At 37.9% G+C, this 20,141-nt stretch overlaps 1 protein-coding gene across 7 annotated transcripts in view; it reads left to right on the top strand.

Annotated features, from left to right (window-relative positions):
- The first annotated feature begins 6,686 nt into the window (after window positions 1-6,686).
- The window catches only part of LOC144978539 (ras and EF-hand domain-containing protein-like), a 119,124-nt gene continuing 105,669 nt past the window's right edge, over window positions 6,687-20,141 (top strand). For 3 of the 7 annotated variants that reach the window (XM_078924749.1, XM_078924745.1, XM_078924742.1), the window contains exon 1: window positions 6,687-7,032. The gene's annotated coding sequence lies outside the window, so the exon portion shown is untranslated. Of the gene's footprint in view, window positions 7,033-13,615; window positions 13,785-20,141 lie in introns of those variants that run through there. The other 4 variants (XM_078924746.1, XM_078924743.1, XM_078924744.1 and 1 more) reach the window with 3 other exon arrangements.

Here is a 20,141-nt window from a genome sequence, read left to right as displayed (position 1 = left end):
TTACTCTGACAAAATAACTTTTTTCATATTTTGGTCTGTAAACTTTGACCTTAAATAACGATTAACTAACATGGCCTATAATTTATCATATTTTTCTAAATGGTACGATTGATCAACAAAGTGAACATTTTACAAGCATACGGTCGACAGTAATACTTGTGTAATTCGATTCGGTTACACTGCCTTTGTTAACTGACTTATGAATGTTCGGGCTGTCCGAATCACAGTCAAGGGGTGTGGTTATCTCCCCTTTCACTGCAAGTCATTTTGAACTCAAACACAGAAAATTAATTGTGGAATCGAAGAAGCCAGTGTGCTATGTTGAGTGTGTCAACAACGGACGTGCTTGTTTTCACAATGGGAGCGACCCATTTTTCCATGTGCTCGAGGTCATTGGTCACATTGAAATATGTGCTCACAATGAGCCACAGTTTGAAAACTATCCAACATCACAATTGGTCATTTTGCTCAGCGGGACTCATGGGGATGTTTACAACTTTCATAAATACAGTAGCGTGTTTACAGATATTTAGAAATGTCCAATCGTTGTACAGCGACAAATCATGTGATCGATGACTAGGTTGGAAGAAAACATGAATAAAAATCGCTCCCATTATGATGCATGGATCATATTTTTTCAAGTCCTGTGCTTTATCTTAAATGTTAATGTGAAGTGCGGTGTTATATTGCTAACTATTGTTGTTGTTTTAATTATAAACAAACTGAATAATTCCGAAATTATATTCGACGTGGCATTCCAGCATTGATTGATCCGTGTGTTATTGAGTGAATGGATTCGCTGCCAAATTCAGTCCCTTGATTGGCGAATAATTACTGGAAAATCAGTGTTGTTGTTTTTTATGAATTTTTGGTGAGTTTGTTGACTTGTACAGCATCTAGGTAGTATGCGCTTGGTTAATAAGTTCACAACATTGCCATCCGGAAGTATAATGGACCAACACACAAAACTGTGTGTAACCATGAACTTTTATAGTCTGGTTGATACAGTTTAGAAGACATTACTCATAAACGCGGATGGCAAAAAACAATAACAAAGACCCGAGTGACGTCAACTTCGAACTATCTATAGATAGTTCGAAGTTGACGTCACTCGGGTCTTTGTTATTGTTTTTTGCCATACGCGTTTATGAGTAATGCTCACTGAACTGTATTAACCTGACTATAAACGTTCATGGATACACACAGTTTTGTGTGTTGGTCCGTTATACTTCCGGATGGCAATGTTATGAGCTTCTTAGCCAAGCGCATACTATCTATAGATAGTATGCGCTTGGTTAAGAAGTTCATAGCATTGCCATCCTGAAGTATAATGGACCAACACACAAAACTATGTGTAGCCTTGAACGTTTACAGATAGTGTGCGCTTGCTAAGAAGCTCACAACATTACCATCCGGAAATATAACGGACCAACACACAAAACTGTGTGTAACCTTGAACGTTTTTAGTCTGGTTGATACAGTTTAGTGAGAATTATTCATAAACGCGGATGGCAAAAAAAAAAACAATAACAAAGACCTGAGTGACGTCATCTTCATTCTATCTATAGCCTGGTTGATTCAATTTAGTGAGAATTACTCATAAACGCGGAGGTAAAAAAAAAATAACAAAGACCTGAGTGATGTCAATTTCGTTCTATCTATAAAAGTTTAAGGTTACACTTAGTTTTGTATTTTGGTCTTTATAAACGGCTGGCGGGTCTTGTGAGTACTTTAGCTAAACGCACAGCACCAAAAGTTGACCTATCTCATCACAAGCAAAAGGACCGGTATCAATTTTTTAAATCAAAAGCTTGAGCATAATATATCTAGCGCAGTTTCCACTAAAGTGCTCAAAGCGCTTTGTAAGGGATCTCAATCTAACCACATGTAGGACGAGATATGACGCCTGTTATGAGATATTACACTTTTGTTTTCGATAGAGGCAACGCTGTTAACGGCCCATGTACTCATTTTACACATGCGTACGGTGAGAGAATGTAAGAAGAGAGCCTTTTTCTTAGGGCTCAACTATACATCGCTCAGAGCGAAACTCGAATCAATTCTAGGTGCAGTCGAATTTTGTTGTCGTTGTTGTTGTTGTTGTTGTTGTTGTTGTTGTTGTTGTTGTTGTTGTTGTTCTGTCCACCCAGCAGAGGATGGGTAACTGGGTTTTTAGATCAGATCGAAAGTACTTTACGATAGACAAGTGTCCTACCTAAAGGGTAGAGAGCAATGGCTACTTCCGTTTAAAACCACAGAAAGAAAAAATAAAAACTCCAGCTTTTTTTTTTTTTTGATTTTTTTTGTCTTGTTCTTCGGGTTTCTCCCCACCTCTTCCTTCACTTCATGCAGACAGATGAGAGTTAGTACAACGAATAACGCTCAAGTATTCGATTGATCAGGCTATCCCAACATGCACTTATTTGCAGGTCTGATAACCTAATTCATTATGGGCTCATTGTTGTAATGGAAATCTCAAAAAATGACGCAAAATATTGTCCATTAGAACAATGTTAAATTAGGCCCATAAGTGAGTTCGGATGTCAGACCTTCATATATATACACGTCATATATCCCTTTCACCAATATCCAATTATTATTGTTTTCCGCCACGCTAAGCTGTCGATATGAGGAAAAATGACATAAGTAGGGCGTCGGTGATAGGTGTGTGCAATACGTTAGGGTTCTCAAACGATTTTAATAAGTACGTTAAGATGTTCACCAAGATTGTGTTTGCCAACAAAACTACGGAAGTCATCTACTCTTGTCTGACTGATAAGATATAGAATGGCACAGGAGTCGCTATTGTAGTGATAGTCATAGTAGCGATCAAATCCGGGTGACACTGCAGTTATTATTAACTCTTTCCTCACCGAACATTTTCAAGATCTTTATTAAAAAATCATGTCGACCCAACACATGAATTGTATTTTTAAACGTAAACTTACAAGCAATAAGTGCTATACATAATTTAAATGTGCAAAACAAGCTTTACAAAACATCAAGTTCTTGTCTATGTAATATAAAATATCTAATACCAATTTTGTAATATTTACAACAAATCTGAATATGAAAAGTGTTTTGTATCGTAACGAATGTGACGATTTTCCTACACCTGGCAAGGACAGGGGTAAATATAATATAATATTTGATGTGGGTAAGCGGCGCGGCTCAGCGGTTCGGTTTTTGCTTCGTACCCGAAAGGTACCGAGTTCGATCACCCGCCGTTGCGCTGTGTGGCCTCAAGCAAGTCACCTCGCCCCTAGCTCAGTTTGCGGCGCTGCACTGCGGCTGACACCTGGGTTATTCCGGTCTTCCCTTGGATAAACCATAGAGACAAATTTCCCCTATGGGGTGAATAAAGGGAATTTTATTTATTATACGGTTTTGTGGTTGACATGTACCTTCGAACCGGAAGGTTTAGTGTCCGAAAATCTGGAATTCAAAAGACATACGGATCTCAAAAAAAAAAAAGAAGAAGAATATTAAATATCAATGTAAAGTCTGTGCATGTTTTACTATCTAGACCAGAAACATGAAAGATAGCTAGAAGCATCATAATATATTATAAATAAATGTCTCTAGATGATTTGGGGATCAAGTGGACATGTGCGGCTATGTGGTCTTGTGGTATGACACTCGCTTTCGGATCGAAAGGTCCTGGGTTCGAGCCTTCGCTAGGCGCATATTTGAGTCCTTGGAAAAGGCTCTTTAGTCACATTATCTCACCGTACTCAGGTGTAAAACGAGTACCTGGCCGTTAACAGCGTTGTCTCTGTCGGAAAAAATGTAATGTCGCCAAACAGGAGCTATGTCTCGTCCTACACGTTAAGCGTTGCTTTTGGCCAGGGACCCCTTGCAAATCGTTGTGAGCACGTTTAATGGATATAGCGCTTTATAAAAGCTCAATTCAAAAAAAAAAAAAATTAAGATGTGGATATAATGTCAGAAACGAAGATCTTTGGGAAGCTTCCAACCAACAACCTATTAATATACAAATCAGGAACATGAAGTGGGGATGGATAGGCCATCAAGTAGAAAACCTGCCTGTAACATCACACGACAGGCTCTGACGTGGAATTCACAAGGAGGAAGAAGACCATGGAGGCCAAGAAATGGAGACGGAGCTCGTTGAAGGAATAAAAAAAAAGGTGAATACACATGACGGAGGAAGAAGACCGTAGAAGACAAGAAATGGCCATGTAGCACATTGGAGGAGTCAAAGAAAGGTGGATACACATGAAGGAGGATGAAGACCGTGGAAGACAAGAAATGGCGACGGAGCACATTGGAGGAGTCAAAGAAAGGTGGATACACATGGCGGAGGAAGAAGACCGTGGAAGACAAGAAATGGCCATGTAGCACATTGGAGGAGTCAAAGAAAGGTGGATAACATGGCGGAGGAAGAAGACTATCGAGGCCAAGAACTGCCGATGTAGCACATTGGAGGAGTCAAAGAGGGCAGGATACACATGAAGGAGGAAGAAGACAGGGAGGCCAATAAATGGCGACGGAGCACAGTGGAGGAGTCAAAGAGGGGTGGATACACATGACAGAGGAAGAAGACCATGGAGGCCAGGAATTGACGACAGAGCACCTTGAGGGGTCAAAGAGGGGTGGATACACATGAAGAAGGAAAAAGACAGGGAGGCCAAGAAATGGCGACGGAGCACCATGGAGGAGTCAAAGAGGGGTGGATACACATGACAGAGGAAGAAGACCATGGAGGCCATGAATTGACGACAGAGCACCTTGAGGGGTCAAAGAGGGGTGGATACACATGAAGGAGGAAAAAGACAGGGAGGCCAAGAAATGGCGACGGAGCACCTTGGAGGAGTCAAAGAGGGGTGAATACACATGAAGGAGGAAAAAGACAGGGAGGCCAAGAAATGGCGACGGAGGACCATGGAGGAGTCAAAGAGGGGTGGATACACATGACAGAGGAAGAAGACCATGGAGGCCATGAATTGACGACAGAGCACCTTGAGGGGTCAAAGAGGGGTGGATACACATGAAGGAGGAAAAAGACCGTGGAAGACAAGAAATGGCGATGGAGCACCATGGAGGGGTCAAAGAGGGGTGGATACACATGAAGGAGGATGAAGACAGGGAGGCCAAGAAATGGCGATGGAGCACATTGGAAGGAAACAAAACAGGGTGAATATAGGGTCATAGGAAGAAGAAGACAATTGAGGCTAAGAAATAGCGAGGGAACACGTTGGATGAATTAAAAAGGGGTGGATATAATTGGAAGTAAGTGGAGAAGGCGGACAAGGGAAGAGTCAAATGGCGGAGCATCATCAATGGCCTATGCATTCGTCAATCGATCTATCATTATAAATAACAAATAATTAACAATGTGAAATGGAATGCACGATTCAATTTAAAATACGAAACCAGATAAATTGACGTTTCGGGTTTCCCCTTTATCAACAAAACAGGATGAATGAAACGCTACAGACGAATGAGATAATGTGGTAGTGGCGTTGTATTCATCTTAACAACGCCAATACCACGTTATCTCATTCGTCTGTAGTGTTTCATTCATCCTGATTTGTTGATAAAGGGGAAACCCGAAACGTCTATTTTATCTGTTTTCGTATATTAAATTGAAGCTTGCATTCCATGTCACATTGTTATTTATTTCTTCGAACCTCGAGCAGCAACATTTACATTATAAATATAACTATAACACAATTAGATTCTTTTTAAAGATGTTGAAACAGCCAGGTTTTTTAAAAGAAAATTGCTTTTAAAGTTTAATTTATGTGCTGTCACGATTGGTCTAGCAGGCATGATTGGTGAGTATTTTGCCTACATGCATAGCATCTACAGCTGTATCCAAACAACAACAAAAAAAAAGAAGAAAACATGGATTGTGTCCCTTGTTGAACCCCGCGTGTGATTTGTAAAACATGTCATTGAGTGCTACCTACCTACTTCATACTAGATAATACATACAATGTCAAATGGCCCCCTTATCAATCGTTTGAGATAAGCTGTATCTCTCTGTCTCTCCTTCCATTGAAAATATCTTGCTCTTTCTCGGTTTCTCCACTCACTCGTTCAACCACCCCCCTCCGTCGTTATTTGACTTCATTGTATAAATGTTTTGTTTTAAAAATATAATTCTCTCTCTTGTCATTATCTCTGCCTTTTGTCTGTCGCCTATTACCGAGGAAGGCCAAAGACAGAAACATTGTTTGTATCCCCCTCTCTCTCTCTCTCTCTCTCTCTCTCTCTCTCTCTCTCTCTCTCTCTCTCTCTCTCTTCTCTTCTCTTTCTTTCTTCTCTCCCTCTGTCTGTCTATCTGCCTGTCTGTCTGTCTGTCTGTCTGTCTCTGGAGCACATTATATCTATGACCCGACGTGCACATACTTTTATAAAACATACAAATTTCTACGAGTCCTCTCCGTAATTTTTATAACAATTACATCTCTCTGCTTTGATAAGCCAGTGAGTGAGCGACAGCCGCCAAATACAATTAACATACAGCTTGTAAATTTCAGCCTATTACCTATATAGTAGATATATTATTTGCATATTCGATCTCTACACCTACACGTGTGTGTGTGTGTGTGTGTGTGTGTGTGTGTGTATGTATATGTGTATGTGTGTGTGTGTCTGTGTGTGTGTCTGTGTGTGTATGCTGTGCGTGTGTGCCGATGTGTTTATGTACCTTACTCAGTCACAACCCGATACGCGAGGGTCATTGTCATACTATTATTATAGCCTATAATTTTATTTCTAAGTGTAGAATGTGTTCGCGATTGCTCTCAATATGTCAATGTGATGCAAGTGATGCTGGTGATGTGACGTTTGTGTAACTTTCGGATCATTTTTTTGCTAAGACAAACCTAGATATTTACGTCATCTTGTGTTTTTACTCAATATATTTATTATTTATATAGCACTCATAATATTATTAACGATTGTTTGCCCCTTGATAAGAACGTGTTGTTTCTCGAGTTGGAAGGAAAATTATTGTTTGGAAATTACGTAAATTGTGATTGTACTTGAACCAGGCAATATGTAAGTATTGTTGTTGTTATTATTATTATTATTATTATCATCATCATCATCATCATCATCATCATCATCATCATCATCATCATCATCATCATCATCATCATCATCATCATCACCATCACCATCACCATTATTATTATTATTATTATTATTATTATTATTATTATTATTATTATTATTATTGGGGGGCGAAGTGGCCGAGTGGTTAAGGCATTGCACTGTGATCCGGATGACCCGGGTTCGAGCCCCGCTTCAGGCACTTTCGTTTTTTTCCTTGAGCAAAATTATTAACCCCCAATTTGCTCACTTGGACAACATGGGTGATTCCTGTTGACATCAGACATCTTGTTTGATGAGTTATCTATATTCCTTCGTGGAATGCCTAGGCGACAATATCTTATGATATCGTGGCGCAAAAGGCATAATTAAAAAAAAAATTATTATTATTGTTATTATTATTATTGTTATTATTATTATTATTATTATTATTATTATTATTATTATTATTATTATTATTATTATTATTATTATTATTATTATCATCATCATTTATATTATTATTACTTTCACATATTTTAATGTCTTTAAAATAATTTTTAAAAATGTTATGTCAAAGTACAGTTGTTTTTGCTTGAGCCATAATCCCATTATGATGCAATTGTCACACATCACACATTGTTTTGTTATGAAATTGGGGGCAGGGGGGGGGGGGGGGGGGGGGGGGGGGGTGATTTGAAATCTTCATTAAATTTTATACCAAGGGTAGGATCTGTGTTATTTTTCCATGTACTCGATATATTGCTCATACTATTGGAAAAAGTGCTCAAAAAATTGTTCAAAGTTTTCGAAAATTCCAACATCACAATAAATCACATATTGTGCAGTTTGACCCGTGGGTATGTTTACAACTGTCGTATACAAAGCATCGTGTTTACATTTGGCTATGTGGTCTTGTGGTATGACACTCGCTTTCGGCTCGGAAGATTTTGGGTTCGAGCCTCGCTCGGCGCATAGTTCAGTCCTTGAAAAAGGCTTTTTACTCACATTCTCTCACCATACTCAGGTGTAAAATGATTACCTGGTCGTTAACGGCGTTGTCTCTGTCCGAAAAAAATGTAATAATATTGTCTAACAGGCGTTTTGTCTCATCGATCCTACATGTTAAGTATTGATGTTGGCCAAGGACACATTGTAAAGCGCTATGAGCACGTTTAGTGGACATTGCACTATATGAAAGGTCAATTTTAAAAATAATAATTTTTTAAACATCTATTTAAAAAAAAAAAACATCCCGTTTTTGGAAAGCAACACATTTTGCAATTGATGACTCGGTCGGATGATAAATATATAGAATATAGAATATAGACGTCCCATAATCTGAGGTCTGAGGTTCAATCCCCAGTCGAGGACAACTGCATTTTTTTGGGATGTTTTTTTTATTTTCTTGTATTTTTCTTGCTTGCTTTGTCTGGCACCTTTCATACACAATTTTTCAGTTCTTTATCTTTCTTGCTTGCTTTGTCTGGCACCTTTCATACACAATTTTTCAGTTCTTTATCTTACACCGGTGCCTGCTCCTTAATTTATTAATTTGGTATTTACGTAAAGAATTAGTATTTAATGTTACTGTTGTTGCTCGAAGCTCGAAGAAATAAATGCGAAATTAAATGTAAGCTTCAATTTAACATACGAAAACAGATAAAATGGACGTTTCGGGTTTCCATTTTATAAAGAAAAACAGGATGAATGAAACTACAGACGAATGAGATAACGTGGTAGTGTTAAGATGATTTATCTGTTTTCGTATAGATTGTATGCGCTTGGCTAAGAAACTCACAACATTGCCATCCGGAAGTATAACGGACGAACACACAAAACTATGTGTAACCACGAACTTTTATAGTCTGGTTAATACAGTTAAGTGAGAATTACTCATAAACGCGGATGGCAAAAAGCAATAACAAAGAGTGACGTTAACATCATTCTATCTTATCTTTATTTAAGTTTCGTGTTTGATTTATTCGGAAGCTGTTGTCATTCATTTATTGTTCAACAGCGACTTTATATCGTTACAACCAAGTTGCTGATCATAGAGATGCGTGACGGTTTTGATTTATTTCGGGTAGCTATTTATAGATAGTATGCGCTTGGCTAAGAAGCTCACAACTGTGCCATCCGGAACTATAACGGACCAACACACAAAACTGTATCTGTATCTGTATCTGTATGGTTGGCGCTGAAGAAACAAATGGTCTGGTTGTATTTCAGCGGCGTACTCATTGGGCGCGGGCCCATGTCAGTCGGGCCTTGAAATCGTTTAGGTGTGGTGCCATGATGACCAGTTCATCCAGCCCATTCCACTCCGAGATAGTTCTAATGAAGAAAGACTTTCTGTAGTTTTGTGTTCTTGTCTGTGGGATTTTGAAGCAGTTCGAATTGTTTGTGGCGTATCTGTCAATGGGATTTTTGGTTATGTGGTTGGCGAACGTGAGTGCTCGGATTTTTCTTTTGTTTGGTCGTGGCGTGAAAAAGGAGTCTGCCTTTATTGGTGGTATTTGATCTGTTATTATCTTGAACATGAATGACAGACGGGTTTCTTTTCTTCTTTGTTGGAGGCTGATGAGATTTCTTTCTTCTAACATTTTTGTCATGCATCCTGGGGTTCTGCTCTTATAGTTCCCAGTTATGAACCGGGCGCCTTGTCTCTGGACTCTCTCAAGTTTTTGAATATCCTCTTTCAGGTAGGGGTGTAACAATGAACGTTAATAAATCAATAAATCAAAACCGCCACGCATCTCTATGACTAGCAACTTGGTTGTAATGATATAGATAGAATGAAGATGACGTCACTCGGGTCTTTGTTATTGTTTTTTGCCATCCGCGTTTATGAGTAATTCTCACTAAACTGTATTAACCAGACTATAAATGTTCAATGTTACACATAGTGTGTATTGGTCCGTTATACTTGCTGGTCATAGACAAGCGTGGAGGTTTTGATGTATTTCGGGTAGCAATTTATAAGGCCTTTGATACGATACAACCCGGTATCTCTTGATTATAATAGAGAGGGTTTATTTACAATGAAATTATCTCAGGGGATTGTCCAGCTTTCCAACGGAGAGTCTACACACCCAGCTGGCTATTCCCATGTTTATTATTGGTCTATGTGTGTCACATACCGACTTCAATTCTATTCATTCATATAATTTCATATTATCTATTATGTCATACTAACTACACGTTTATATGACAACCCAGTGTGTTGTTTAGGTAGTGATCAATATTTTTGCTATAGATGGTATGCGGTTGACGTCAGTTATCTTTATGTTGTTTATATATATATATATATAGACAGTCAGAGAGGTGATCAGCTCCCATCAACTTCTAACATATCATTATTTTTATAAGAGATTAAGATAACCCATAATATGTCCATAGGTTGATTACTGCTATTGAAGGAATGCAATAACTACCAAATTCAGTCCCTTGATTGGTGGACAAAGAACAAAGACCGATCTCCGCCGGACCGGCATCTCGTTCAGTATTATTACATGTTGTTCTAATGAATTCTGTGATTTTTTTCGTCTGCTCGTAGAACCCATTAACCGCTCGCCCCAACGCCCCCCCCCCCCCCCCCCCCCCCCCCCCCATGGAAGAAAAAAAAAGTAGTGTTTACATGTGTAATGTCCTATTAATAGTGTTCATTGAGTTGGACCAGAGCCATTGTAAACTCATGGCCTGATACCGTAGCCATCGTTATGTTACGAAGGCCAGGCTGATACTAACCCCCAATAGGACTCAATAGTCTGATGTCACGCCGCCCCGCAACGGCGGCCATCTTGGTTCTAAACAAAGAAAATCATTACTTTTTATTCTTCATGGTGGCTAGAACTTTTCAATCCCTTTTCATATGACGTGTGATCAGGATGTGTAAAAGTCAAAACATGATCAAATTTATGGGTTTTTTTCCTCTGGAAACGCCCATGTGCTCGCTGGAGAAATATTTCATACGGGCGTCCGCCATTGTTCCGATAGTTTAGAGCCAGTGTTACTAAGTTACCATGCGTCATAAGGAAGGAAGTGACGTTACGACTGTTGAAGAGTATTTGACGTCAAACGACAAGTCTTTGGCCACAAACGAAAACAAATCGTGAGTTGTATTCAATAGTTCAACCAATGAAATCACTTGTTTCCCTGAGCTCTACTAGCGACAACTCACGAGAAGGAGCAAAAACCTAAAAAATGACGTCAAACTACAAGTCCGATGACTACGGCTGGACACAACAACGCTGTAAACTGAGTGCATTCAATTTCCTCTCCGGTCTGTCTTGCCCTCCATTTGACCTTTCAGTCGGTCTCTTGTTATATTTATCATAGCAAAGTGAGTGCAACCGTAGCCATCGTTAACAGTATAGCATGACACAAGAGCCCTCGAGGACATAGTTTGACGTCATTTTATTGGTTTTGCTGCGTCTAGTGAGTTGTCGTTAGTAGAGCTCAAGGAAACAAGTGATTCCATTGGTTGAACTATTGAATACAACTCACGATTTGTTGTCTTTTGACGTCATTTTTTGGTTAGTCTCAGGCTATAAGTTCACGATGGATGCGGTGCAACTCACTCGTTTCAGTTGCGGAACCGTACAGGAATCAAACGCTTATCGGAATTAAAATTACTTTCAACTGGATTCAATAGTCTGATGTCACGTCGCCCAGCAACGGCGGTCATAGTGGTTCTAAACAAAGAAAATCGGTACTTTTTATTCTTCATGCTGGCTAGAATTTTTCATTTGTCTTGTGATCAGAATGTGTAAACGTCAAAACATGATCAGATTTATAATGTTTTTCTCCTCTGGATACCCTTTTATGCTCGACGGAGAAGTATTTTATAAGGGTGTCCGCCATTGTTTCGATAGTTTAGGACCAGTTACTAAGTTCTGTGCGTCATTACGAGGGAAATAACGTCACGACTGATGAATTCTATTAAATGCTGGTCATCACTAAATATCATCCATTATCATTCTTTTACGTCGCTTAATCTTAAGGATCTGCCTGTACATCCTGATAGTAAAATAGTTATGCACCTTATGATTCAACATGTGAACTATTTATTATTAATCCACCGAGGGACTGATACATATATACCACTTTCAAGGAATTTGAAACCGGAAGAGTAGAGGGTGTTTTTATATAGCGCAATATCCACTAAACGTGCTCAAAGCGCTCTACAGTCCCTGACCACAGCAACACGTAACTTAAAGAACGAGACATGACGCCTGTTAGGCGAGCATACACTTTTTCCCGAAAGAGACAACGCTGTTAACGGCCCAGTACTATAATAGTATTCAATGTGTAGGGCACAACTCAGGGACATGATTGAGGACAAACGCATTCTCTTATAGTGAATAACATTATATGCAACACGAGCGGGGTTCATTCACAATGAAATAGAATGAATGAAGTCGACGCTCTCTGCTCTCTGTCTTTATTTTTGGGTGATTGATGAGCTCATTATATCATTCTCACAGCTTTTTATTATTGTTTTGATAGATTCTCTTATCAGACAACAGTTTGTGTGTTGTTATGATTGATCTAGCGGGCAGAATGGGGATGATCTATATTACCTTTCCATGCGCTTGAGGTCATTGCTCAAAGTGACCTACATAGTGAAAAGTGTTCACAGTTTTTGAAATATCTGACATCGCGATTGGTCATTTTGTTCCACTTGACACATGGGTATGGTTACAACTTTCATAAACAAAGCAGCCTGTTTACATTTGCTAAGAAATATCCAATCGTTGGACAGCAACAAATCATGTGATCGATGACTCGGTTGGACGAATACATGAATTTAGATCGCTCCCATTGGTGAGCACATAAATGCGAGACATCAATAAAACTACCACACTCGGAAATCCTCCCCCCCCCCCCAAGGTATTTGAAATTTTGGCCAGACATCTTGCGTAGCGCGAAGTCCCAGGTTTATTATAGTTGACAAGATGAGCGTCATTTTAATCGATCGATATTTGAAGGACGAGTTTTCTGGCCAAATTTTAAATACGTGTTTTATTTATTTATTTTTTTTTTCAGAGCACATGCACAATTATTTTCTGAAGTCTAAATCAATTGCTTACCTTGATCACGGTGTGTTATTGTGACTCATGAGTGAATTATGTTGGTCTTGACGTCAATTTGGTAGTCTTCCACATCCAGCAAATTACATCAATATATCGGTAGGTCGTCGCCAAATAATAATATTCGAAATCGTGAGCTGGTGAACATCTGTGGCCATCTTTATCCACCCGACGCTGACGAAACGCATTTATTTCATTTTGTCCACACAAAAAAACCCCTCAAAAATTCATTCAAATATTGATTGAATAAGATGAACTAAATCGTCCAGAAGTCTATTAAAAGCTTTAAAAATGTCAGTTTTATGACTGTTCAATAATTTTAAAAAATCAAATTTGGATATTTTCTTAATTTCGATATTGCATTGATATGGTTTGGCAAAGACTGAAAAAACAATTTGTTTTGTCAATACGAAGCAGCATATTGTAGATATTACTGGTTGAGAGGTGAGAGCCCCAGCGGTTGGTTGGTTGGTGTCTACACCCATTCATCACATTATTAGTATAGGAAATGTAATACGTTTCGTATCATTTCATAATGTGTGTTTTGGAATGAGGTGAGGTTCATCTCAGTGTGTCGTGGAAGTCTTTTAACGGTTATTTCCCCCGAGATGTGTTGCATTAGACGTGAGTACATATTATTATGCTATTTAACTCTCTCCTTACCAGCCATTTTTGGGATTTTTCCCAAAACTTCACACCCAACTAACACAAAAATATATTTTAAATCACTCAAACACAAAGCAGTTAAGTTCTTGCCATACAGCATTTCTTTAGCAAAACTCACTGTTCATTTTCTTTAAATTTTATGATGTACAAAAGACATTTGAATTATAAAAATGTTGGTTGTATCGTAACGAATGTTAATGTGTATTCCATAAAGCATTGAGGAGCTGCGACATGCTTTTATGTTAATTTTTATCATTTGTACCTTTATAATTTGTTGATTGTTTTGTGTTAAGAAGGTTGAGAACACAAGATAGTCTTGAAAATGTGTCCACTTGTGTGCTCTTGTGGTCTGTAAGTTTCCATGCTGCATGTTTTATGGAAGAATGCATTTTAATTTGAATTGGTTGTATTTTATCAATAAATGTCTCATCTAAAGGGTTTTTGTCACTGTCTGTTTAACATTAGACAAAATGGGATAAACTCCGTGGTCCTTTTTGGCAATGAAGTACTATTAAAGCAAGTAGGGTGTATCTAAAGTGTACTTTTTATGCAGGTCTGATAACCTAGATTGTTATGGCCTCATTGTTGAAATGGAAATACTCTCAAACTAAGGCAAAATATTGTCCATTACAACAATGTTAAATCAGGCGCTTAATACGCTTCAACAGTCATGACGTCACTTCCCTCGTAATGACGCATAGTAACTTAGCAACAAGCTCTAAACTATTGGAACAATGGCGGACGCCCTTATGAAATATTTCTCCGACGAGCATTAAAGTGTATCCAGAGGAGAAAAACATTATAAATATAATCATGTTTTTACTTTTATATATATTCTGATCACATTACATATGAAAATTTCTAGCCAGCATGAAGAATAAAAATAACGATTTTCTTTGTTTAGAACCACGCTGCTCGCTGTTGCTGGGCGACGTGACATCAGACTATTCAATCCAATTGCTTTTGGTTATCAAACTTGTTAATATGTGCACATGTGTTGTATCGAATTCAGCTTTTTTTCTTCAGAACTTGTTTGTAAAACGTAAAAAAATAATGTGTTAAAATATATGATGATAAATTATATAGTCATACCGCTCTGCCAACAAGATTCAATAATTTATAAGTTCATTAAGTTTTTAAGAACTGAACAAGTGTGTATGAAAGGTGCCAGGCAAAGCAAGAAAGAAAAATACAATTAAAAAACCTTCCCAAAAAATCAGTCGACCTCGACTGGGGATCGAACCTCAGATCTTCTGATTACCGGTCAGACGTGCTACCATTACACCTCATAGGCTCCCGATAGTTGGGACAATTTTAATACCTATATTTTTCACAAGGGTACGCGTTTTACGCTGTGAACCCTCGTTTACATAAAGCAATACTACTACAACTACTACTACTACTACTACTTTTACTACTACTACTACTACTACTACTACTACTACTACTACTACTACTACTACTACTACTACTACTACTACTACTACTACTACTACTACTACTACTAACTACTTTTACTACTACTACTACTACTACTCAACTACTACTAAATACTACTTTACTACTACTACTACTACATACTACATACTACTACATTACTACTACTACTACTACTACTACTACTACTACTACTACTACTACTACTACTACAACTTACTACTACTACTACTACTACTACATACTACTACTACTACTACTACTACTACTACTACTATACTACTACTACTACCTACTTTCTACCCACTACTACTACTATACTATACTACTACTACTACTACTACTACTACTAACTACTACTACTACTACTACTACTACTACTACTACTACTTCTGCTCTACTACTACATACTACTAACTACTCTACTACTCACTACTACTACTACTACTACTACTATATACTACTACTACTACTACTACTACTACTACTACTACTTTACTATACTGCTATGCAACACTACTACAACAATACTATACTGCTACTACTTCTACTACTAATACTACTACTACTACTACTACTACTACTACTACTACTACTACTACTACTACTACTACTACTACTACTATACTATTACTACTACAACTACTATACTACAACAATACTTATATACTGCTACTACTCTACTACTTTACTACTACTAAATGCTACTACTACTACTACTACTACTACTACTACTACTACTACTACTACTACTACTACTACTACTTAACTACAACTACTATTACTAATACTATTACTACTACTACTACTACTACTACTATAACTACTGCTGCTGCTGCTGCTGCTGCTACTACTGCTACTACTACTACTACTACTACTACTACTACTACTACTACTACTACTATACTACTACTACTACTCTACTGCTACTACTACTACTACTACTACTACTACTACTACTACTACTACTACTACTACTGCTGCTGCTGCTGCTGCTACTACTACTACTACTACTACTACTACTACTACTACTACTACTACTACTACTGCTACTACTACTACTACTACTACTACTACTACTACTACTGTAGTCTACTACTACTACTACTACTACTACTACTACTACTACTAAATACTACTACTACTACTATACTGCTGCTACTACTACTACTACTACTACTACTACTACTACTACTACTACTACTACTACTACTACTACTACTACTACTACTACTACTACTACTACTACTACTACTACTACTACTACTACTACTACTACTACTACTACTACTTGCTGTTAAAGTGGTCAATTGTCCCAGACATGCTTACTGTTACGAAAATTTCGTAGAAATACGAAATTTTGACTCCAATTTCAAACTCCATGAGCATTTATTCTAAGTCATAAAGACATATCAAAAATGGAAGTTGGCACCAGCGTACATAATTTTAACCATTTAATCATTGCGAGGATAAGGTTTTTAAGTTAACTATAGCGACGACAATTTTTATCTCCTAAAATTTGCGAATTCTTAAATTTTCAAGTCGGGAGATCATAATTTGTCCTATCTAAATTGCACTCAATGACAGAAAATGCTTGGAATTCAATCCAAATCATTTTCCTCCAAACTGAAGTCGTCCAAACATAACGAAACAAGATAAGCACTTATAATGTCGTATCTTGACATATAATTTTTTTTTTTTTTTTTGGGGGGGGGGGGGGGGGGGGGCAACATTTGAAAACGCAAGTAGCAACAAACATTATCATAACTATCTCTACATTTTCGTTACAGATTAGATAGATATAAACTTTTAAGCATTGTGGTATGGACGAATATCGGTGCTTTTGAATGAACTTTGTGTTACCAATCGTCCCAATGCGGTATCATATCAGAATGAACTTGATTCTGGAAATTGAATTTACTGCCACAAATAATATAAATCTTGGGATTAATTTATTTTCGTTATAGAGTAGTCCTTCAAAGCCACTTCAGAGCCCCTTCAGAGCCCCATTCAGAGTACCTTCAGAGCCCCCTCAGAGCCCCATTCAGAGTACCTTCAGAGCCCCTTCATTCAGAGTACCCTCAGAGCCCCTTCAGAACCCCATTCAGAGTACCTTCAGAGCCCCTTCATTCAGAGTACCTTCAGAGCCCCCTCAGAGCCCCCATTCAGAGTACCTTCAGAGCCCCTTTCAGAGCCCATGGAGCCGGAGTTTATCCCCGTTTCTTTAGCGTGAAACGGACAATAGCAATTACTTGCTACCCTTTTGGATAGGACGCTAGTCTCTCGCAGAGTACTTTCCGTCAGATCTAATAGACCCAGCTACCCAATCACTGCTGGATGTACAGGTGGGGAGGGGGGGGGGGAGAGGGTCAGAAAAATATCTCGACTGCACCCTGGATCGATCTCCGTCCTTTTGCGTGTGAAGCAAGTGCTCTAACAACTGAACTACCACCCCACCCCCGCCCCGTTTTTAATAGAGGAGAGCAACAAATACAAGTTCAATCATTGTACTTGAAGTGTTGTTCAAATTTTTATTTCTACCTTGGAAAAGATTCTTTACTCACATTCTCTCGTCGTACTCAGGTGTAACATAGTGCCTGGCGTTAACTGCGTTCTCTCTGTCGGAAAAAATGTAATATAGATAGTTCGAAGATGACGTCACTCAGGTCTTTGTTATTGTTTTTTGCCATCCGCGTTTATGAGTAGTTCTCACTAAACTGTATTAACCTGACTATAAACGTTCATGGTTACACACAGTTTTGTGTGTTGGTCCGTTATACTTCCGGATGTCAATGTTATGAGCTTCTTAGCCAAGCGCATACTATCTATATATTGCTATTGGTCAGGGACCCTTTGTAAAGTTCTCTGAGCACGTTTAGTTATTGCGCTATATAAAAAAGCTCAATTGTTTCTCATTATTTTTACTTCTAAATTCCCATTTTACGAGTCCGATCCATCCCGACATAATACCGTTTTGAGCCGCTGGGTCACATTTTGCTTATTTTCAAAATTACAATACCATCATTCAATGATATCTCAAATATACTGATAGTAATATTTAAAAAAATAATTTAAAAAATTGAGCATTTATATAGCGCAATATCCACGTAACGTGCTCAATGCTCTTTACAAGGGGTCCGTGGTCAACAGCAACATTTAACATGTAGGACGAGACATGACGCCTGTTAGGCGATATTACAATTTTTCGGACAAAGACAACGCTGTTAACGGCCAGGTACTCATTTTACACCTGAGTACGGTGAGAGAATGTGAGTAAAGAGTCTTTTCCAAGGACTCAACTATGCGCCGAGCGAGGCTCGAACCCAGGACCTTCCGATCCGAAAGCGAGTGTCATACCAATAGACCACATAGCCGCACATTATATTATATCAACTATTTACCATAAGATAAGGTATTTCACGGGGCGCCGAATTGTTGCGGCATGATCGATAAATGTTCAACTCCATAATTTAAATAAAATATGTATTTGATGACTACGGCTTTCGGATCGGAAGGTCCTGGGTTCGAATCCCTTTTTGTACCATTCTCCTTTGTCTTACTTTTTCCTGAACCTGTACTTCGCCCAACAAAAAATACAACTAAAGAAAACAAAACAAAAACAAACAAAAAAAGAAAAACAGGAAGACAAAGAAAAAACAAACAAAACAACGAACATAATCAAACCCAAAATGTAATCACAACAAGACAAAGGCGATGCAAAATTTTACAACAATATTTTTAAAAAATTTAAATCGTAGAATGACATGACACAATTATCGATTTTCTGTTTTTGTTCAGAAATTTATAAGGTCTCATTCATGCTATAAGCAGCAGTTGTAATGTTTAAAAAAAAAAGAAAGTAAACAATAAACAAAATAAAATCACAATTTCATGTGATGATGAAGATATATTATATCTACAGTTAATTATATTTGCCTATTTATATGTTCAATTCAAAGGTTTCTTTTAGGCAACTGTCAATATAAATCACACATTAACTTAGAATTTCCAATTTAGAACTAAAATTAGGCAAATCAATAATGAACCAAAGCAAACAAACAAACAAACAAATATTTAAAAACAAACAAACAAAAAAAACAACAAAAAAAACAAAGCACTAACTTGACTAAGTGGATAACATACAATGAAATCATTTCATATTTCAGGAAACACTGTATGGTAATAGCAATCAATCACAATTTAACTATGTGGATAGGTAAATATAGATAATATCTTATCCACTCCATCGCCGTCCTCCATTCATTTGACAATAATCTATTTATTTTCCCAAGCAGGCCCCCATCAAGTGAAAAAAATAAAATTCATACAATTTAAGTCGCCTGTTAGACATCGGCCATGCATCAACATCGACATGTTCTTGTTTACAGGTCTGATAACCCAAATTGTTATGGGGCCATTGTTGTAATGGAAATACTCTCAATCCGACGCAAACTATTCTCTATTACAACAATGTTAAAATGATGCCCTTAATTGTGTCCGGTTATCAGACCTACATATGCTCACGTTGATCAACATGCGTACCACATCAATCACTCACTTAGCAACGTCCAAATTGACTCAAGTGGAATAGTCTACGATTTTAACACTTGCTTTTTGGAATTCCGGACGTGCTTTCCAACCGCTTCACGAGCCTGCGCAAGCGCATCGGGAAGAATGTTCGAAATCCAAATACAGTAGAAATCTTTGATTCTAACCCTCAAGCGATTCTGATGTCTTTATCTCTGAATAAAAGACATTTTCAAACATATGTACATAAACGATACTATTAAAAAAAATTAATATGATTTTACCGTTAAATTTAACGTTTGCTAATCTGACGTCACAAATTATTATTGTAACCTTGATATCATTACGCGT

Source organism: Berghia stephanieae, chromosome 8 (assembly GCF_034508935.2).
Source record: "Berghia stephanieae isolate SIO BIC M18660-M18661 chromosome 8, UCSD_Bste_1.3, whole genome shotgun sequence".
Lineage (NCBI taxonomy): Eukaryota > Metazoa > Mollusca > Gastropoda > Nudibranchia > Aeolidiidae > Berghia > Berghia stephanieae.
Note: the sequence above shows the minus strand (reverse complement) of the source record. Positions and strands in the feature narration are given on the sequence as shown.